Genomic DNA, 24,055 nt, shown 5'->3' with positions numbered 1-24,055 from the left:
AAAGTACAATACTTAGGAAATTAAAACTGAAAATAACATCAGAACCCTCTTCTTACATCTTTTGCATAACACGACAAGAAACAAATTAAAAATTTGTAATGCAAATAATGTCTTTCTTTCGATTAGTGTAATCAGGACGAATCTAAATGTGTTAGAAGCTGCTCAAATAATGGTAATCGAAATTACCCACCTGCGCGATATTACACCACTCTCCCCTATTATAAAAAATTAATGCCTTATTATTGAAGTTAATTAAGTGCTCTTAATTTTTAATTTGATTTAATTCTGTTAAGCTTAATAAGAATATATCTGTTATACATCCATTCCTTGTCGGATTTTTAAAGTTCAAAGTTCGGCTAACTAAATTTGTCTTATAAAAGTTATTTTTAACATGTCTAGAATTTAGAAATTTTTGTTACCATTTGGTTTTAAAAAAATATTTAAGAATTTCGAGTTATCGCTAAGTTGAACTATAAGAAAAAAAATTAAGTTGAAAAATATAGAGCATTTAACCCTGCTTGAAAATTACGTAACATTTTCATGTTTCACTAATAATCTCTTTAAAGAGAGAAAAAATATAATTTTTTTTTGTTGTCAATATTTCTCACTCAATTGAGAATCTTTTCATTTTCTTTGTAACAATTATTATGAACGCCTTAAAGCGGCGTTTACTGTTAAAGCAATTAACAAAGAATTTGTATGCACTTATGCAGTGGAATATTGTACATATTAAAGGATATAGAGCAAAGAAAAAGTTAAGGAAATGTCAATAATGTCAAAAATATTTTTTTATACCATTTTCGTTTAAAATTTTTTTATTGTACATTTTAAACTCTATTGAAAGGCAATAATAAAATTTTAAATAAAACTTATATACATATTTGCCTTTTAGGCTTCCATTACTGTCAGATCATAAAATGCTGAAGTTGAAAGGAAAATGGTTGTAAAATAATAAATATTATTTATTTCTACATAATGTGTATAATATAAAAAGTGTTGTAATTATTATATTGTAGATTATATTGCTGAAAAATAATATCAGTTTAGTTGGAAGTGATGTTATGGCATTTGTACATGTTTTATTTTATTGCAATATTATTATTTATGGTATACGGAAAATATGCAATTACTATGGATACTACAAGTACGGAGATTCGAGTTCAAAGTATCTTAGAGTATAAAGCTTAATTTTGAATCAAAATACTTAAAAATTTAAGTTTCAGTTTGTTATATTTAGTGTAATTAAGAATCAAGGCTCAGTCAATTTGTTTTGGTTGCTATCTAATTTAGCATGTAAGGGAATTGTGAAGAAAACGCTGAGCATTTATACGACAATTGAAATTCTGCCAAGTTGTATTTTGCAAAATTTTATTGTATAAGGATTTATTAAAACTTATGGTATATTGAGTTTCAATAATTGTTCTATAACAAACTAATATTCATAAATTGTTCTACTGTAGCTTTGGACATACTTTTTATCTGTTCTTAATTTATTATACAAATCGTAAGAATCGTATTATTATAAAATCGTAAAAATTATATATTATATTAGTCACTTCAGATATTGAAATATGCAATCGCATTTTTGTTGAACTCATATAATGTTATATTAATTCTATTATGAATGTGTTATCATTATTATATATAACCGTAAATTATTAACATTATATCATTACAGTGAATTTACATATGTAAACATCTACTCATTATAACACGAACTACATAAAATTTAGATTTTGAATTAGAATATGCAATATTAAAGTCATATGTTTTGACAAATTAAAGTAGGTACATGTACATACACAAATATTTTCTTGAAAATTATGACTATTGTGTTATGGATATTGGGTTCTAAGTTTAAGTATTACCGTTTTTGTTATAGTGGCTACAAACATACAAGTATATAGAATCTAATAAATATTTTAAGAAATAAGGAACAGCACAAATTCACACAATATCGATCAGATTAACTTTTTCTGCATGTATGTATGTATGTATGTATATAAGTAACCGCATTTTTGAAAAACGATTAAGAAAAAAATTTTATGAATTTTTTTTCCATTGCAGAGCCTTAATATTTTAAATGCTTAAAAATATAAAATGAAAAGATAGTAATTTAGAAAGGAAGATAATAAAAAAAAAAATTATGCAATCAAACGGCAATAACGCGATATCGTAAATTTTTATCTTGTTCAATATTCTAACACTTTTTTTCCCCTTTCTCTTTCTCTCTCTCTCTGTCCTTCACTAATATAAAGCAGCATATAAGTAATAAAAAAATCTGATCATATTAAAAACATAAAAACGAAATATTCTTGTTGAACACTTTAATCAGCATCTTCCATTCGGAGACTCTTTCTATTCTACATTCATTAAATAAAATTATAAATGGAATTGCCTTGTTACATTTTCATTAATGATAGTTATTTATAAGCATTTTGTATATACAAAAGTATAATTACATTACATAAGTATAATGGTATGCGGTATATTAAGAACTAATTTATGAAATGATTACTAGGTTCCATATAGAAAAAATATGGTATGTGAGGGTACTCCTCCGCTTCTATATTTGCACTCATTCATTAAAATATTCTTTATCATTAAATGTAGATCGATTTTGTTCACTATTTGAAAAGTAATTTGTATATTAGATTAAAATATAGGTTAACGATTTCGGTTTGATTTCTGTTTGGTTTATTTTTTTGTAATTTTAAAAATTGTTTACTAGGAGGCAAATTAAATATTATTTTAAGATTAAATGTAATTTTTAGAAACACTTTAAATCAAATGAAATTGTAGATTACGATTTTAATTTTTACCATTACGTAGAATAATAATATTAATATGTAGTTGTGGATATTTGTGCTAAAATCTGGTATTATGGAAATTTTAAAAATTGGAGTATAAATTACTTACAGCTAATTTTACAATGAAGCCGAGCTCCAGAGAGTTTTAGAGCAATAAAAATTTTTGTTAACTTTACGTTTATTTAGCTTTTATTTGAGAATAATCTTTATTAATGACATTATAAAATAAAAGAGCGCTATATTATTCGAAACGTACAATTCAACGCCTTTTAAACAAAGTGCCTTCATCTGCCATTTATGACTGACTATAATTGAGTATTACGTTACCGTGTGTTTGTAAAATCTTATTTTGGTTCCGAACCATTAGCGATGTTACAACTTGATATTTGGTAAAATAGAGCTATCGGATTCTGAACCCTGATACTCGTACATTTGATACTCATATACATTATGTACATATTGTAATTTTTGAATTATTTAAAATTATGCAGTTGGTACATTAGTATTGAGGATGAGATTCTAGAATTTTAAAGTGTGATTATTTTCGTACAGAACTTATTATTAATTCTGAATTTCATATATGAATAATAATATATAATAGATAATTGCAATTTATTTGAATTATTCCTACATTCAAAAATAGCTAGATTTTCAAAAATTACCATATACGAGTGTATATGGATTTTAAGTGTCGGTTTGGCTATTTTTTTATACTTAGATTAAATATTATGTAGTATATTTAAAGCTTCCTGTTATTAGGTAGGTGTAACATTTTTAAAACAAAATTAAAATTTACATATATGTACGTCTTATTGTGCAATATAATGTAGGAAATCCAAAAATTTTCTTAATAGTTAAGCTTTATAAATCGTGAACTAGAAAATTTTCCTTCGTTATTGTTAAAAATTATGTAAGCACTTTTCTTATATTATGCGTTCTCTGTTATATACAGCATTTTTTTCCGATTATGATTTGTTACAAACATGTTTCATTGATTTTTATGTCTTGTTCTATGATTCTTCTATATTTAAAGAAAAAAAAAATGTTTTTATTGTAAACTAAATTATTCTTTTTATTTGATTCTATTTTGTTTTTTTAACATTTTAATCGTTTAATAACTTAAAACTCAGGAAAATATAGGTAATCATATAATTTTGGAGTTATGCATTCATAAAAAAAAAGTGTTATATTAACGCAAATTTTTCTGTACTTTAAAAATTATATATACATGTAAAATAGTCTTGCAATATTATAAAAGTCTTATAATGTGCTGCAAAGCTTTTTTTAAAAAATTTACAGAAAATTTGCAGTTCGTCTGTTTTAAACAGAAATTTTTCTCATCTCTCAGTGTTCTATGTTATAATGTAAGTATAAAAACAAATTGATAATGTTATATTCGATGATCTCTGGTTTTATATTAATTACTAAGGCGTCTTTTTTTAAATTTCGGGAGATATTAAAGTAATGTAAAAATTATCATGTATCACGATTCTTTAATTTTTGCCAAAGTTTTATAATTTAGTATTACAAATTAGTGTTTATTTTTTTGAATCTATATATGAAACTTAAAAAAACGTTCATTTATAGAACTCGATTGAAAATTTCAAGCAAATGAAACATTTTCGAGAAATCGAATGCAACGTGTTTTAAAATGATTCTTAGTATTAATTAATTGAAGTGAAAATCGGTTATAATAATTATTAGTAGAGATTCGGCAAAGTTTCTAGAACTGACTTACTGATTAAAAGAAATCATTTGCAAAATTCTCCCACCTAGTATTAAAAATAAACTGACAAGTAGCTTTGAAGATATTAAATTTTATAAATTTCCACAGAATTAATTTTTGACAACTATTTCTGTAAAATTAATTTTAACACTAACTTTTTCTGTATAATATTTAACTACATTTTATGCGAAATCGCTGTAAAATAAAGGTTTTTCTTTCGCAATGTAGCATATACGATATTATAGATATTTTGTATTAGGAATATAAAAATAAAAATATGGTTAGAATATAACAGGTACGTTTGATTACACAATATTCAACGCAAAACTATATATTATTATTATAAAAGCTGTTGCATCCTGCTATACATCAGGTATATTGTTATCAACATGATTATTTGCATGATCATCAGAATCAGCATAGGTATATAATTCACAGCCTAACTAACTACATACTTATAAACATAGTCGTCGGCCAGTGAATATTTATATTTATCATTTTTTATACGATTTTCTATTTTATTATAAGTGTATATTTTCTGGTTTTGCATTATTATTTTTAATGTTTTTAATATTATTTTTCTTTTCTTAATATTATTATTGTGTATTAATATTTTTTTTTCTATTTTCTAGTTATAATAATATGTAGCTGCTGTATGTACATATATTGTATATGAAGTTTGCTTCTGTCATTTTCAAGCAATATATAACGGTTTCTTATGGAATGACGGCAAAAGAATTACGATTTAATATATTGAAAAAAAAAAAGAGTATGGAATGATTAAAAAGAAAAATATTTTTCAATAAATTTTTCAATTGCATCTACATATATGCACTATAGGATGGGGTTTAATAATATAAAAACAAATATATTGAGTATACATATATACTCGTATATATATGTATGTATATAGCGTAATATTTATTTCAAACTTAGAATTTATATACCTAATATTTATAGAAATTTATACCATATAGAATTGTGCATATATGCAAGTAAAAATAATTGAATATTATGTATACAGGGTGATGGATGTTGCAGTCCAAGTTTAGAAATTTAAAAACTGGCATTTCGTACAAAAATTTTTTATTCTATTCTTGGTTTGTCATTCATTGATTTTGTTATTATGTTGAGTTTGTTTTGTTTACTTTGTTTTTGTAAATATCATTCAATTAAGCACCGCTTGTGAACGTCTGCCATAATTAATAGCAAAAACAGAAACAAAGTCATGGAAGACTTTGTTAGAAACAAAGTTATGGAAATAACGGATGATTTCGGACGGATCCAGAAAAATAGCCGAATGACAAAATCAACTGTACAGTTTTTTTGTATATAAAGTAATATGGAAACAGATGATATTAAAAAATTTTGAGACGGTAATTCAGCTTGGTTCTGGGCAGCCTCATTTAAATTTGTGTATTCTATATGAATTCTGACAAAACATCGCTCTTGTTCTGTTTTCAACTTAACATAGGTATGAAACATTGATTATAGTCTTTTATAAAATGTCACAAATAGTTTAATTATTTTTTTGATGAGAGTATAATGACTGATTTCCTAGTAAAGGTCAATAATAATAAAAATTGATTTTTATCAACTCGTTTTCGGAACCCTATTCATATAGTTGTTGGCATTCCTTATCAGAGCTTCAAAAGAGATTGCTTTGTTTCAAAATTAGGTATAAATTAAAGTTCAGACAAAAATAAGATGAATAAAACAATGTTTCTTAAATAAAAATTAAGACTTATGAAAACTGTCATAATTTTTTATCGTCAATGTCATTTGTGAACTCACTTAATTTAATATAATTTTATTACCATTTTATTAAATTTACATATGATTTCAGCAAAATTATTATTTTTAATAAAATTTGTACAATATTGTTCTATAATTTTACCAACTAGATATTTACTACATAAACCCCCTGTTTGTATTCCTGTACATGATATGCATACATACATATATGAAAGTACGATCAAAGTCAAAGCATAATATGTGTCAGAAATTGCAAACTTTTTTTTATGGTACTTGTAAGGTAGGTTAAATATCTTAGAATTAGTTGTGGATCCTTTGATTATTTTATATTATGCTCATGCATGCATTATACATATGTAGCTATTTATACAACGCATAAGTTTTATGTGTATGTATGTGTAATAAGATTATTTTTTATTAGTATGTAAAGTGAATGTTTCGCATCAACTATAATTATTGTGAATAAAACAATTTTATACAATAAAATGGGAAATGGATGCGCAATTTATGTTACGACTTTTCAAAATAAGTGGGTACTTTTATTCGGGATGTTATTATTTTTTTTACTTATTGTTCTGTTTCTTATTTTGTTATTTTTATAGCCATTTGCATTTTACAATTAAAAACTTTTTTTTTAGAAAACGTACAGTAAGCTCATTTTAAATGTGATGTTTCTGGTTAAGGTTAATGTGCTGTTTTTTATATTTAACTATTTACATAAATTAGATTTTATTCACATTTATGAAATTTTAGATTGTTGGTTACTATTTTCTCCTCCTAATCGTTCGTTATCGAATACCCTTCAACAATTAATGCAAGTAACTTTTAATAAGCTATAGAGAATTCGAAGAATTTCATTCGACCTGACTCAGTAAAAAATTAAGGAAAAAATCCTGGCATAGGTATTTTTTTTAGTTCAGTTCTTTAAAGCACCCTCTGTTCATCGAAGTTTGCCAAATATAAATATCGCTTTGTAGTCTGTGGAGTTTAGTACTATTGCAAATGTACTGAAAAAATTATAAGATTCTTGTTCAGAGATTCGGAGAACAAACAAACGAAAAAAAACTAATTTAAGGAGTGTTGACAAGGCTCATGCCTCCGAAGACGTCCGAAAACGGGAGCTCGGTATAATTCGTGTTCCTGAGAAAGATTTTGAAATAAGTGGTATATGCATATTCATATAATTAGTTTTCTTCAAATTGTTATAAGTTTATAATATAAAATTTGTGTTCTTTTTTTTTCAATTTAAGAAATGACAGACTACCAATACCCACAATATTTTGTTTACCGAACATTCATTTCAGTTGATTTGCATTCAATTCTTTTGATGCAATTAAAGATGTTCTTTTATTTTGTGAATCATACTAAAATCTGCTTTTTCGATCATACGAACATTATAATCGAGCACTTACTGTAAAAGAAAATTATAAACAAAACTATTAGATTTTGTGGGTACACATCTAGATGTGGACATTAGAATAAAGTATGTTTAAAAGTAAAATAACAAAGCAATGGAATAAAAGAAGTTTATTTGTAGATAAATCTTCAAGATGCTTTCTACTATTATATAAAAAAATTTCGATTCTTGATATGTGCACAATAAGATGAGTGTGTAAGTATGTTGTTAAATTTAGAAATTTAGTATTTATGCATAAAAAATTGTTAGAAAATTTTAAAAAGGAAATAGAAAATACGTAGACGAATATAGATAGTCGAGTGTAAGATGAAATACTCATTTCTCGCACATCTTACATTATTACCTACATATATATAAAATTGTGTAACTTTGCTGTATCTCTGGCTATGTATACACAGACATATTGCATATGTACATGTATATGGTATATGTGTATATTGTGAATGAGTAAAATAGGCTCTATAATAGTTAGAATGTATGACTTAGTGACCTCATAATTGTTCAATTTTTGTTTTTCCATATATTTTTTTTTTTATACTTATTTATATTTACATTTTCAATTTATACTTTGTTTTTTTTCTTATTTTTATATTTGTATATAATAATGTGCTATGTATAAATTCTTTATATTCATATATACATATAATAAATAAATAAACAAATATTTATAACTGAATAATAGCGTTTAATGGATACACAAAATCTTTTAGTTTATTCAGCATTCTCTTTGTCTTTCAAATGATTCTTTTCTTAACATTTAAGTTTTAAATATTTTTTTTTTAAGAAATTCTTCCTGGAATTCAAATGATTCTTATACATACATATTAAGTAATGTTTAAAACAAATTTAGTAAAATTCTATATATGTAGGTACTAATGTAAACTATATTTTAGTGTTAAATAGATTGTTTAACTTTTTATATGTAAATATGCAATGGTAAACTGAACGTGTTTTAAAATTTTATTTATAAAATGTCGGTGTTATGAAAGTACTTTAGAATTTTTCATTGACTATGATTCTTATATGCGGCAACACTAATTACAAAATGGAACACCCGAATTGGTATGTACTAATTTATCAAGTAAATGTAGTCTTCTTTTGTAAGAATTAGGATTTTCAATAATTTTGTTCTAACTTAAGTCTTAATATAAAATATGTTCGAAAAATCTAAACTGCATAATCTGTAAAAGTAGAATTTTCGAAAATGGCAGTGTTGTATACTTATAGTTCTAAAAGAAGTTGTTAAGTTTTTCAGTAACTACTACCAAAATTTTATGAACTACAAGAAGAGCTTAACTGAAAAAATGTTAAATATTAAATAATTACTCGTGTATATTACAAAATCTGCAAAAGTAAAATATTCAAACCTTGCAGCTTTGTAAGTATGTGTAAAAACACTTTTAAGATTTAATTTAGAACCTTCGAAGCATGGCTAAATTACCGAAAATTCCCTTGTTTTTTTTTTTATAATTTTCAAAACTCTTGTTATTACGAAAATTTTTCAATTTAATTTGTTGTAATATCTTTCCAATTATTGAGAAGCAAGCAATGCATTATTTTCAGATTTCCATATGATTTTTGACAAATTTTGTTAAAATTGTGTTAGTCGAGTCCTATAAAATGATAAAAAAGAAACAAACTATCACGTCACGTCACCTCAAATATGCCTTTCTGGTAGTCGTGTTTGTAGGGACGATAAAAAATAATTTTAGGTTGGTAGCATTGACAGCTGATGTGATGTCACAAAAAAATTAATATTGTAATGACGTGAAAAATATTTGGTAAAATAAGGAAAGTTTACGATTTTTCGAATCCTTTGCAACTTTCCTCGCAATTTGGGTACCGGGAAAAACTGATATGACTTCTAAAATATGAGTGATTGTCTAGAAGAAGCTTTTAACAGAAATTGAAAGGTTTAATTTTATAAATTTTTGACGAATTCTGCTCATTCCGTAACAAAAATAGCAAAAATTAATCCGTCTAGTACTCTAGTTGATGGTATTATGGAATTGGAAAAATATTTTTGAAAATTAAGTTACAGTTCGCTTTCGTATAAAAAACTTGGCTCGTATACTATAATGGAGAATAAGAAATATAAAAATTGCATGCATGAAACGACACTCAAATAGAAAAGAAATCTAAGAATAGAAGAGATGAAAATAAAACTTTAAAACTTACGAGTACACTTATTTGTCAAACAATGTACATAAGTACACCTACGTGAGTTCAAAATTGTATTCCTAATTATGTATTATAACATATTGTTATACACAAACGAAAGTCATTATGTTCTAATGCTAATTAATTCTACTCTAATATAACAAAAAATAATTTATTAACAACGCTGCAATATTTTCATATAACATTTCTTTTATACAAATAATGCTAATTAACAAGTTGTTGATGGATTTGATACCCATCTGATACGCATGTTCTGCGTTTAATGAGGCAATCCTTATTTTCATCATAATATTTTTATTTATTTAATGATGACAAGATTTTTCATATATGAAATTATTAATTATATTTGAAATTTTTTAGGTACTATAGAAACATTTATGGAGAACAAATACAATATTGTAAGTAAAAGCAATTTCTCTATTGCATTTAGTTAGGTTTACACTAGAATTCACGAGAAATACCTTCAGTGCCTGTATGTTAAATACCTGGAAATGTGTTTAATCCTGTATAAGTGTGGGTAATCAAAAATGAATTCCATTTTAATCACGAGTCTTGTATTTTTAGTAAAATAGGGATGTAATAATCAATTTTACCCTTTTATATAATAATATTTGGGGCCTGATCGTCTATTTCAGTATTTTACTCGAAAAGTGAGAAGAGAATATAAGTAACTATTATGTATTTATGTATTGTAATTTTGTAATTTTGTGAGAAGAATTATTTGGTATTGCATTTCTCCTTTTTTTTCTAAAATAAATATAAAATTTATTCACTTTTTTTTGGAAGTGAGAGATTCAGTCGATAATTTAAGGAAAAATGAGCAATCGTACTCGTATTGGAAAAATGAAATATTCATTAGAAAATAATAATAATTCTAATTTGAAAGTGAATAAAAAGTGAGCTTAAAACTGAAATATACAATTAGACTGTTATAAACTCGTTATAGTACAATATAATTTTAGCAATTAGTTAATGAAGAAGAAAGCAATAATATTACGTTTTGTTCAACAAATAAAATTATTTTTGAAAGCATATTTTAATGAAATATTTTAAATGGTTGCTACATAATTACATGTAATCTTATTTCCCATTTTTAGACTCCATTCATTAATTCCATTTTAAAAATATTTTTAAAGTATTATTCAACTTTCATTTCTATTATTTCGGAATTTTGTAATATAAAACAAGAAAATGTTTACTTTAATTTATAAAGATCCTGATTTGGATTGTCCAAAAATTCCTATTGTACTTTATTATTTCAACTTTTATTATAAACCTGTATACAAAACGTTAAAATGATAATAAATTTTCCTATAGAAATGCAAACAATAAGTAGGTTAATGGTTCCCAAGCTTTATACTAAAACATTTCTTTATTTTTTTTTATGTTTTTAATTAAAATCATCAATAAAAGGTACAATTTTCATTTGAAATTTCTATACTTTACTCTCTTTTTGGAAAATTTTTTAAATAGCATAGTTTTTCTTTTATACTTTTAATTTCAAAATTTAATTGTTAAAGAAAAAAATGAAAATAAAAGTTTTGAATTTGCACAAAACACAAAAACAAAAAAACAATGACACTCTAATCTAATAAAAATTTATTATCGCTCGCATCTTAATTTTCAAGATTTCTGAAGCAAACCTACAATTTACACGAAAAAAAAATTCTCTTTAGTAAAAGTTATTAAAGTGATCATAAATAATTACTTAATTAAAATATTATAGTAGCCGACTTTTGTATTATTTTTATAACCGTTCCGGTTATTATTCGGCAAGACAAGCAATGAATAAAAAGACGAAAAAAAAAAATTATTTTTTAACTTTCTAAGCACTAGGCACTAGACATATTTTTTTTTTTTATTATTCTGTAGAATTTTGATGATGAGCACTGATAAGATAAAAAAAAAAAAAGTGAAATTTTTTCTAATTCGCAATTTAATTAGAAATTTGTAACTCTAGTTAATTTTTTTTTTCTGAAAAATGAAATTCAACTCAAACTAGTAATTTAGTAACTACTAATTTAGTATTAGTAAAAGTGAATGTATTTTCGACTTTTTCTTTTCAATTTTATAACAAGGTTTAAGTAAAATGATTTTGATATGTCAAAAATTCTCTCGAATTTAACAATTAATGAAGTAATGTCAAAAAAATTGAATTTTCTAATTTAAATATAAATGGAAAGTAGAAAAGGTTTTAATGATTTTGAATTTAATTGTGTGACTTTTAATGTACCCAAAAGGTTTACTTAGTTAATTTTTGAATTTTATGAAAAAGGTTTTCGAATAGTTCCGATTAGGCTGATAATGGCCCTCTTTGTATTCTAAATGAAAATAAAAATTGTCATTTAATGAATATTGTTTCTGTAAGTAATTGTTTCTGTAAGTAATTACAATTCAAGTCTTGTTTATACCGTCTCAGATTATTCTTTAAATGAAAACAAAAATGTCTACTTTTGCGATTACGAAGGTTTCTATAATTTTCATCATATAAAGAATGGAGAGCAATTTTTTTATTTGAATATAGAAATTCGAAATGCCTATGAATAATGCCTATGAATGAGTACCTATGAAAACTCCAATTTGAATTAAACTACATAATTATCACAATTTAATTTGAAAATCAGTAATTGGTTCGTATAAATTAGAAACGGCTTGCTTTACTAGTATTTAAAGGTTATTTTCACTTATAATTTAATACACATGCAATAATTTTATTAAAATAACTGCGGCAAAAGATCATATTAAAAAAATTCACCGTTCGATCTGTATCGTATTAAATGCCATTAGCAGATTATATTTTTTCCGAAATTCGGGTGTAGGGTACTTTATTGTGGTTGAATATTTGTTACCGCATTAAAATTAATTAATGTTTCTTTGAAAAATATGTGTGGCATTCATCCAAATGAAATTTAATTTGAGAAGAATGTGGTATCAGATGTCAGATGTGATTTTATGTTTTTTCATTAATTTCTTTGTAGTTTAGTAAAGTAACTGATTTTATTATCAATTAATCTGCATTTTCCTATGATTTAAAGGTATTTAAATAATTTTTATATATGGCTAAGAAAGTGACCTCGCTAATTTTATGTGGCATGAAAATGGAATTAATTGAAAAAGTGATAGAAAAATTCAAGTTGAAAATGAGCTTGATCTTGAATTGTCGAAACTTAAAGAAGAATGATCAAGAAACTAATTTTGAATATTAGAATTTTTACAGAATACACAATTTCTTTGTTATACGAAGTAGCAATATGAACGAGTTTACTTGAATATGAATGACTTTCATATCTCAAATCGAAATTTTATGGTTCTTTAATAATTACTTCAAACTTTGGATATATTTTTACGCGCTTTAAAAAATATTTTATTGGCAATAAATTTTTTTCAGAAAATAGGACGCTATTCAATGGATTTTATTAATCTGAAAAAATTAATCCAATTAAAAAATACTAAAAGACTTGCCATTTTAATTTTAGAAGATAACCAATAAATTAATCTCAACAGGATTGTTTTTCCCATTCATAGAATTTTTTTTTTTCAAATTTTTAGTTTCTATTTTCACATTTATTATATGAGCACACATAAAAATCTTATAGTAGGAAATTAAGTATATAGTTTTTCTTTAAAGCTTATTTATTTGTTTTTGATTTTTTTCTTATATTTAATAAAAAAAAAATTTATTGTAGTATACAAACTCCTTCTACACAATGTGTAATAATAAATACGAGTATAATATGGTCACTGACGATTAAACACTTTTTATTCATGGTTCAAAACTTTTTAAGGTGGAGAAAAGTATGAAGCGCCAAAGCATAAAATAATGAAGAACTTTTCAGGTCAAAAAATATGCTAATTCTATATTTCCGATAAAAAGTATAGAAAAACTAAAAAATAAAAAATAAAAAAGAGGTTAATAACACCTCAAAACCGGTGATAAGACTTTAATCTGTTATTATTGTATAACGGTTTAAAATATAGTGGTAGCAGCTATATTGTACCATTTAAGTTATTAGTTTTAAATTTTATTAATGCTTTACGGAATTTATATATGTATGTATGTATAAATATTTATCATGATGCGAGTAGCTATGTCGCAAAAATTTTTACCTTATAAAATGATTGATGATAGAAGATTTTTTTTTTTTTTTACTGATAAATGCCGCGCATTGTACCGCGCGCCACTTTTACGAGGAAAATACAATTTTTTAAATTTTTTATTGCAAAATATTAATAGACTAGACATTGGAATATTCTAAAGAATCGAATATATTAAACGTCTATAATATATGGATAGCATATATTTATGAGGGTTATGTATGTGTATAACACTGTTCAATAACACGAGTTTGTTTTGTAGTCATTTTTCAAATTGCATAATTTATATTGGTCACATATGTACATAAACCTGCTATAAAATAATATGTTGATAATAACAATTAATAATGTTATGAAAATAATTTGTTATAATTACTCTTTTAAAGAGAATGTAAATAAATTGTGATTCTTATATTAATGTCGACCCTAATTGTACGGCTACTTTTGGCTATCTTAAATAATTTATACTTACATAATAGTCGGTAAATTTTTGAATCAGGCGGTGAGTCACATTGAGTTTTCAAAATCAAATAGTTATCAAAGTTGCAGATAAATTTTGAGTTATCGACTTTATTTTGAACAACTTGGGAAAAATCAATTATATACATATATTATTTGGCGCGTACACAGTCTATAAGCAATGTCTATCTTTGCCTGTAATCATAATATGTTTATATTATATAAATCAGATCAGTGTATAAACCAGATATATTTTTGAACCGTAAGTTAAACGAAGGAATCTATGCTTTCATATTATTCACAAACAAATATTTATATGTACAAACGCATACGTTATATGTATGTAATTTCTAAAATCTCAATAATTTTGGCTGCCAACCGCTTAACATTATAAATATATTTGATACCCTTAATATTTTTTTCATATTTCGTGCGAAACACAAGAAAACAAAACTGCTTTCTCCTTCACAAATTTTAAAACTTTCCAAATATTCGGGTTATTTTCGTACTCTTTTACTCTTCTGTTTTGTTAGATACTACCAAGTTTTCTTAAATTATCTTTATAATAAGCAATAAAAACTTTTGATGTCTGTCGGGAAAAATTCGGTAAACTTCGGTAACCATCGGTCAACTTGGGTATAATTCGTATGTTTTTTCTCAATTTATTTTCTATTGAAATTATTTTTTAATTTGAAAAAACTATTGAACGATTACGGAGTAAGTCCTTTTTGTTTCTACAAACCAGATAAGTGCTTCGTTACAGTCGGCTAGTACCTTTGCTTACGATTAAAATTTCAAAATCTTTTATTATTATTCGTTTAAGAATTTTCTTAGAAATATATTTTATGAATTTATTTTCGATAACACGCATTCCTGTTATATTTTGGTATTTTAATTCTCAAATATCAAAATTCATTTCTTTCATTTCTATCAAACATAATCACATATAATATTCTCAATAATTTCAAATTTAAATTTCTTCCGTGTTATTAAAAATAATGAAGAGTACAAAAATTTTTTTTTCGATGATGTAAAATTATATAATAAATTTTTTTTTTCTTAAAAAATAACTCTAACAAAAGGTTATGTAAACCAATTAAATCAATAAATGTAATAACCAATAACTGTATCTATTATGCAAGATACAAGTTCGTTGTGTACACAGATATATGCGAATTTATACAGAAAAAAAAGAAAGAGAAAAAGAAAAATGATTTTATTATTTTTGAATTGATTATCCAATAAAATTACATTGGAATATTGTTATAACAATAAAAGCAGTTGCTTATATAAAGTTTTTTTATGATCCTCTTATTTTCTGATTCAAGAATAGCTAGTTGTCTATACACATTCACAAATAAGAGTCATAAATTTCTATATTTGTAGTTAAATTTAGTTAAAATCACAGGAAAAATTGTTTTTATTCAAGAATTTTTAAGAAAATGCTGTTGCGGTATTGAATTTTTTCCAAACGTTTTGTAATATGGAGAACGGAACGGCATTGAGCTATTCTTCATTGACCTTTATATAACTATTGTTTATAATGTGATAAATCTATAAGATTAATGTTATTGAAATTAGAATTAATTAGTAATTAATTTACCGGGCATCAATTTGCCGAATTTATTGGTGGTCATTCCACCACTCGATATATTTATTCACGATAAATTTATCAGTCGATTTAGTGCTACATCTAAATTAATGCAGCTCGCGTCATGCTCTTATATAGTTCAATCAATGCTCGCTTATTATTTAAAATTCGGATTCAAACGCAATTTTCGCGTAGCAGCAGGGGGGTAAAGCAAACATAATATGCAATATTTATTACTTTTATTAATAAAGAAAAAAAATGTGTAAAACTGCAAATTTTATCAACCGCTTGCTGTTCTAATTTGAATAAAGAACATGGTCGATTTTCGAACATGGTCATGGAGCTGTTGAAGATAGCATGTACAGGAAAAAGTATTTATTCCCACTTGTAAGTGCCTTGATGATAACAATGATAGGCAGTGTTTACAAATCAAGAAAAATTAAACAACTAAACCGTACAATTTATCGACAATGGTGATATTTTTACTATTTTTAAGTGTTTCAGGTTTTAAAAATTTGGATGAAAAATTGGACAAGATTTCATTTTTCTCATACGATTCAGTTTGATTGTATTGAGTGTTTATAAATCCAATCATATTTTGATCGTTTCAAACTAAATCATACAATTTTGCTTGATTTGTAAATGTTGCCATACATTTTCGATACTTATGTTATTGAAAACGAAAATTGTAGTGGAACCAACACCCCCCTTCTAACATTAATAATTTCCATGTAAGAATATCTTTCTTGTAGACGATTAATTCAAGAAAAAAAACATATGATTTTTGCTTTAAATTAAGTCCAAGGTTGTGCTTAACCTATTGATGACTGGAATAAACCTTTTGAATTTTTATTCAACAAATGAATTGGATTTTTTTTTCAAAATTGAAACTTTACAAAAGTACTTTTGTTATTTTTAAAAAATTATTTTCTAATTCAAATCTATATGTGTGTTTGTGTGTGAATATCTACATAGAGTGTATATGCTATTAAATCTTCCCGCAATCAATTTTTACACAATAGTAAAACTATCAATAACCAAATCAATTTGGTTTACTTAAACATAATTGCCCTACAAAATATTTATTTTGCTCTTTGGTTTTGGTTCAGTTTGGTTTTTTTTTTTTAGAACTGTATTAGCCAGTTTTACCAGTTATATATTACTATTATTGGGTATATATTTATATAACAATAACTGATTGTAAAACTATACTATATTGAACCGATAATTTCTATAACGCTTTTTTATTCTCTATTAAATGTCGATATTATGTATGTGTATAAAAAAGAGAAAAACAAAAACAGCAAAGTAGTTAAGTTTAACCATGTTATAAAATAAAGTAATAACAAAAATAATCATCATCATAATCGTAGTCATCATCATTGCCATAATGATCATCATCGGGAACATGACAAGATGAGAAAGAACTGTTAAATTAAATTTCTTTCTTTCTTTTTTTTTACTTTACGATATTGCCATTGAAAAAAAAAAAATAAATGCCATTGAGACGTTATCTTAGAGAACTCATCACAATAAAGTTGATGGCGGGAAAGAAATTCTTCGTTTTTTTTTTTTAAATTATAAATAAATAAAATCATTACAATAAAATAATTTAAAGAAAAAGAAGAAAAAAAGTAAATGAGATGATAAAATATTTAAAATACAAAATGCGACCCATTTTTCGTTTTCCTTAGATTTTTTCTTAGTTAAGTGAAGTCAAAATATTTGAATATTTTCGTATAAAGATTCTCACATTTAAATCTCATAAATTAAGAAATTCTTAAGAAGAACCTACAACATTTTTATTTAAATATTATCAAAAAAAAATGTACAAGCAAAAAAAAATTTATTACAAAAAATAAATAATAGATAGAAAACTTGGTAATTTATTTATAGTGCCTAACTCAAAATATCAGTAGTTTTCAAAGTCATAATTAATTTTATATAAAAATTTTATTATAGTTCGACTCTTTTGCGAGTAACTTGGATAAAAACTCACAATTTGGAGATAAACAAATTATTACTGCTTGTTTTTCTTAAATAAGTTCCCGATCGTGGCCCGTCTTACTTTAAGTCATAAAATTCTTTGAAATTCCAACTTTCATTTATATTAGTATAATTCCAATACCTCTCATAAACTTCAATATTCTAGGAATAATTATTTTAATTTTACTGCAAAAATGTGTTAACAATGTTGCACAGGTACAATTCGACCATTTTGATTCAACTTTACTTTACAGAACTTATAATATTATACAAGTTGTTATTTGAGGTAAAAATTACACTTTCTTATATTTAAAATGATACAAATACATTGAATTTAATTAATCTCAAGCATATGGGTTACATACCCTCAGCTGAATGTAGCATCAGCTTATAACATTACATTATATTATAGCGAAGTGAAAGTGAAACAATTCGATTTTGAACAATTTGTTAGAAAATATGACTGCTGCTTAGCAACAAAATACAAATATTATTATTCGAAATAGAATTTGGAATACTTTGATTTTCGAAAAAAAAAAATTGTTTTTTAACCCCCTATTTAGACAGAAATAAGGTGTTGTGAAGTAAAATTAATTAAAACATTTTTTATGAAAAATTTTATGCATAATTTCAAAAATTAATTTTTTGCTAAAATGTGAAATAGTTACTTCGAATACCAAATCGAGTCTCGTTTCGAATAATTTGTTGAAGATCTGGATTTTCCCGCCAATAAATCAATTCGATTTCCAGAAACATAATCAAATAAATAATTGAAAAATTTTAGATTTAATAAAATTTCTTTGCTTCCAAATTAATACGGTATTAAAAAATATTTTAGATTTTTAGCAGTGATTATAGAAGTTGCGTATTATCACTGTGTTACCGTAGTTTTCAAATGAAGGATATCATACACCTACATTAAGGCGAAAACTACTCTCTAAATTAATTTAGCGGTAAATTTTACCCAATTTCGAAAAAATTCTTTTATTCTAATAATCTGAGAAATTTTTGAGAAAAACTGACAAAAAAAAATTTTTGTACAAAAATTATTTTCTAAATAAAATTCAGTGGCCAATACTGTCCAGTTTTAAGATTTTTATCATGTAAGATGATTTTATATAAGATATTAGCTTGGAATTCTTTTATATATACTTAAACTTACTTGAAATTTTTGACTGGGTATATGCAAGTTAAACTTGATTTGATTGACGTAACTAGGAAATTTCAATTAAGTTTGTCAATACTTTGTATACATACCAAACAAACTCAATTGTCTATGACAAAATAACAAAATAACAAAAATAAAAATTTCAAAAGAGAAAAATTTAAATAAAATAAAGGAATTTATTACAATCAAATTGTCCTGTCAATTAAACAAAATATAAAAAAATTTAATAGTTGATTATTTTAATGGTCGAATTGTGGCCATACTACACTATACTCTAGCGAGTGCGGTATTCCTACACAATTAATTTTCAATGAATATTTTTACAATAATTTATTCTAATTTAATTTAAAAATGAAAATTGCCATAAAAAAATTATTATTATTATTGGTAAAATTATAAAATTATATAAAAAAGAAATAAAATAAATTGTGAATAAACTGAATTTTGTCAATTTCAGACTGACATGATTCGTGACTAATTTGTGTGTTCTATATATGAAAAAAGGAATTCCTTTGTAATTATACATGAATACATACTTGTTATTTTTTTGGGTTATTCTTGAATATAAAAAGAAGATTTTAATTTCTAGCCAATTCTATAATTTGTGGTTTATATAATTTCTATGCACATACACACGTACATATGTATATGAAATTCTTATGTTATACGACTTTAAAATTGAATAAAATTATGCGAAAATTTACATGCATGGCTATATTATAAAAGAAGCCAAGTACTTAAGCATGCAAAAGTTAATTTTTGAGAGATGATAATAGAGAGAGAGTTAAGAAATATGTATATTTTATGTAGGTATGTAGGTAAGAAGAATGCAGAAAAATTTACAAGACAATAACAACAATAGTACAAGATTTGTTTAATCAAATATTCATACTAGAAAATTTAGTTGCATAAAACGGAAGGAAAACTAGTTATTTTAATGAGAATTACAAGAAAAAGAAGGAAAATATAAGTAGAAAAACTGAGAAGAATTTCTTCAAGTTCTTAATATGGGTATGAATGCTTACATTATTGTTTATAGCCTAGTTAAGTAATAATAATATTTAACTAGGGCAAGTAATTACTTAAATTGATATTAGCTATTTTTGGTAGTATAGAATGTTTTTTCGTTTTTCTTTTAATTTTTTATTAAAATATTTTCTAAACCGTATATAATTTTAAATTACCATAAAATTATTGAAAAAAATTAATTTTTCCAAAGTATTTATATATATATACGTGTGGTATAATTTCTTATACATACGTTATATATACTTGCTCTATAATCGCATGTATGTATGTATGTAGTTATTGTTGTTGTTTGATAATATTGATGTTAAAATGCATGACTTTGAATAATATAGTGAAAAAATCACGTTCAAAATCGTAGGTTCGGATTAGATTTGGTGAAATATCTTAGAATTCCTTAGGTCAATTGAGTTGCTCATAGTACATTAGTGGCCTATCTAAAATTTTTGCAAAAATGAGTTATTATGTTCAATAGAGTTGTAATGGCCTAAAAAATTGTTCTTAAAAAATTTTCAAAATACTTAGATTACTCCTCTGTTTTACTCTATTTTGACATAAGCTCGGTTTTGCCTTTTAAAAGTTTAAAAGATATTTCATGAATTAAAAATAAATATTTCAATCGAATTATCGAAAATGACATTTCGAGTAAATTAAATTTATTCGAAATGTCATTTTTGCAAGTAACTCAGCCATTAATATGCTGAGACTCTCAATTGTAGAAATAAAAAAATCACCAGAATTAGAGATTCTACCATAATTTTAAAACAGATTGAATGTTCGTCATTAGAGTACGGATTATGATATCAATGAGCCGTTAATTAAGATGTTGCGTGCCGTCAATTTCAACTCTGGTTGTTTTGATTATGGTGTTGGTAGGAGTGCTCTAAGGTCTGTAATTTTTAGGAATGTGAATTATATTTAAATATGGGTTACATAGCGGTGGTCTTGTGACTGAATTTTTTTTCCGTTCTTCGTAATTTTTATTTTTGTTTTTTTTTTTTGTAAAACTTAATACAAAAATTTTTTGTGTCTCCCATACTAATAAACTCTACCCTTACTAACTCTCCACTATCATTTCTTCCATCATCACATGGATGACAGCTTTGCTAAGCAGTTGCATTTTTGTGTGTCCAAATAATGATTGTTTTAGCTCTTTCATGCAATGTTGATTTGCATGGCAATTGATGTTTGGCCTTAGCAATTCCTTGGATATATAAGGAATAATTTAATTTTCGAATTTCCTCCTTTAAAAATTTAATTTATTGAACAAAATTTGTATTGTACAACACCAGATTTCGGTTTAGTCTTTCAAAAAATTTCACAAATTTTGAATTGCAGTGCACAGCAAACTATTGTGCTATAGACATAATCAGAAATAGAACACTTACAAAGATCATATTCGCAGAACGCGGTCTATTCTATAGGATGATTAATACAAGCATAATTCAAAGGCTTAACACAAATACGAATTTTCAGTAAAAAATTCAGAATTCAATAGTGAATAATAGAAAATAAGGGTACATAGATAAATTGATAAATCGAAAAATCAACATCTCGTTGAAAATAATTAATTTACGTTCTTCTAACATTAAGAAATATTACAAATGTTTCTGTTGTATGAAAAATTTGATTTAAATTTGATATGATCAGATTATACCTGCAATCTAAATATGTATATCTGGTTAAATTTTCATCTGCTATCAAAATATTTCATTCCCTCTGTATTTTTCTAGACATTTTTCTTTTAGTTTATAAATAAAAAATTTTTTTCTTTAAATACGGGATAAACATTTTTATTAAATATGTTTGTTTATAATTCGTTCACCTATTATCTATAAATTGCTATAATTATGTGAATCGATCGACCCCAATGAAATTTGCTTTATATTAAAAAATTTCGACTAAAAATAACCCAAAGTTTTTCTTTATTATTTCCTAGATTAAGCAATTCCTCTAACATTTCGAATAATCATAGTCTATAAAAATTTAAAAATTTTTTTTTTTTTAAATTTTTAATGGAATTTATTTTTTTTGTTTCTTACGTCTTCCTTCTTTTTATCGGAGGTCGTGGAAGTTAATGTATTGTTAGATTAAGAGAGGTTAATGCGAATCAATTTGATTCTAATGTTTTTAAATTTACTAAAATCTTGTTTGTGTTGAAATTTCATAAATCTAATTTGGTTTAAATTACTAGAAATTTTATTAAGGAAAATCATTGGAACACAACTTAGTGTACAATAAATTATTTAATTTATCAATTTTAGTGATATTAAAAGAAATTTTGATAAACTTGTAAAGAATATCGTAAATTGTTTTTTTTTTGTTTTTTTAAATACATATTTCAATTTTAGCAAAAACATTTAGCACAATAATTAAGTATTAGGAAAACAAAAGGTACGAGTAATCGTCATGAAAGCAAAATTTTTAAATAGTAAGAGCGAAATGACATCAGTCACGCGAATTAGCAATCTATATTTCGGTATCGTGTTCTTTGTAGTAGCTTTTCTATTTTTCAATAAAGATAATTAAAACTATTTTGATACCGAAATTTGATAGAAAATATTTAGAAGACGAACTTAATAGAACGGTGTGAAATCAAAGAAAATTCTTTAAAAATTCATTGCTGATTTAATATTGGCCGGGTTTTAGTTGTTAGGATAGGGGTCGGGTTCGAGTTTTTAAAATTAATTGAAACCAAAATAATTTCATTAAAATTTTCATGGTAATTAAATTATTTTTCATTTATTCAATTCATGGTAATTATTTTTTATTATTTTGAGAATTATTTGTAACCTTTCAGTAATTAATGAAAATAATTAAAATATTTTTATTAGTACAAATATAAAATTTTGCTCTTTTATGGGCTACAGATCCTAAAAATCTACCTTAAACATTGAAGTTCAAATAACGCAAATTATTTATTATATTTGATATTTGTCTTATATTTCACGATATAAGACAAATATCAAACATAAGTTTGAACCCTGCCGTTCCTAATGAATTGTATTCCTCCGCAAAATAGTGTTTTTCTTTGAAGACTTGTGTTTTTTTTCGATTTCTACATATTACTATACATCTTAGTATAGGTATAACATATTGTATAACATTTTTCTCCTTGTTTCTTACATTCATAATAGATTTTATATTGAATATTTAGATCATACTTATCAGTTAGCTAAAGACCAATTATAAAAATAATTGTAGAACAAAATTGGCTGTTCACTCAAATTTTACTGCCTAAGGTTTTTAATAATTTTTTGTAAAATTAAAGAATTGAGCCGTAAAGATATGAAAATTTGTAATTTATAACATAATAACTCTTACCTTGAAACTAGGCTCAAATAACCTGTATTGAAGAGTTGTGGAACCAATCTGAAAAAAAGAGAAAAATATATTATTTTAATATTTCAAAACGAACTAGTTTCGTATTTAATTTGACAAAATTTACAATTATATATTAACTTTACAATTGCCTTAATGGCACTTGGATTCAAAATATTATATGGGTTCTTATTTGGAACAAGTAAGTACGTCTTGATGAATGTTATAATATAGAAATTTTGTTTTCATATAAAATAAATTATTAAATTAATTAAAAAATAGTTTTAGGAAAACAAGTTTATTAGAGTAAAAGGAAAGAAGCAAAGTTACATAACAAAATGTAAAACTTTCCAAAATTCATTTATGCTCATGTTAAATTTCACAAAAGGAAATTATTTCAATTGTAAACGCACATTATTTAAAAATAATTTAGTATCCTATAGTTAGAATGCAAATTATTTTAATTGCTTTAATATTGAAATAATTTGAAAATTATGAACAGGAAAATCATAAAATTATA

General features: G+C 24.6%; 1 protein-coding gene across 1 annotated transcript in view; it reads right to left on the bottom strand.

The window, feature by feature from the left end:
* LOC129607110 (uncharacterized) overlaps nt 1–23,595 on the bottom strand; it is a 104,377-nt gene extending 80,782 nt beyond the window's left edge. The window contains exon 1 of the mRNA XM_055517846.1: nt 23,539–23,595. The gene's annotated coding sequence lies outside the window, so the exon portion shown is untranslated. The remainder of the gene's footprint in view (nt 1–23,538) is intronic.
* Nucleotides 23,596–24,055: the final 460 nt, after the last annotated feature.

This window comes from Condylostylus longicornis, unplaced genomic scaffold, assembly GCF_029603195.1.
Source record: "Condylostylus longicornis isolate FDR11 unplaced genomic scaffold, ASM2960319v2 ptg000026l, whole genome shotgun sequence".
NCBI classification, from domain to species: Eukaryota; Metazoa; Arthropoda; class Insecta; order Diptera; family Dolichopodidae; genus Condylostylus; species Condylostylus longicornis.
Note: the sequence above shows the minus strand (reverse complement) of the source record. Positions and strands in the feature narration are given on the sequence as shown.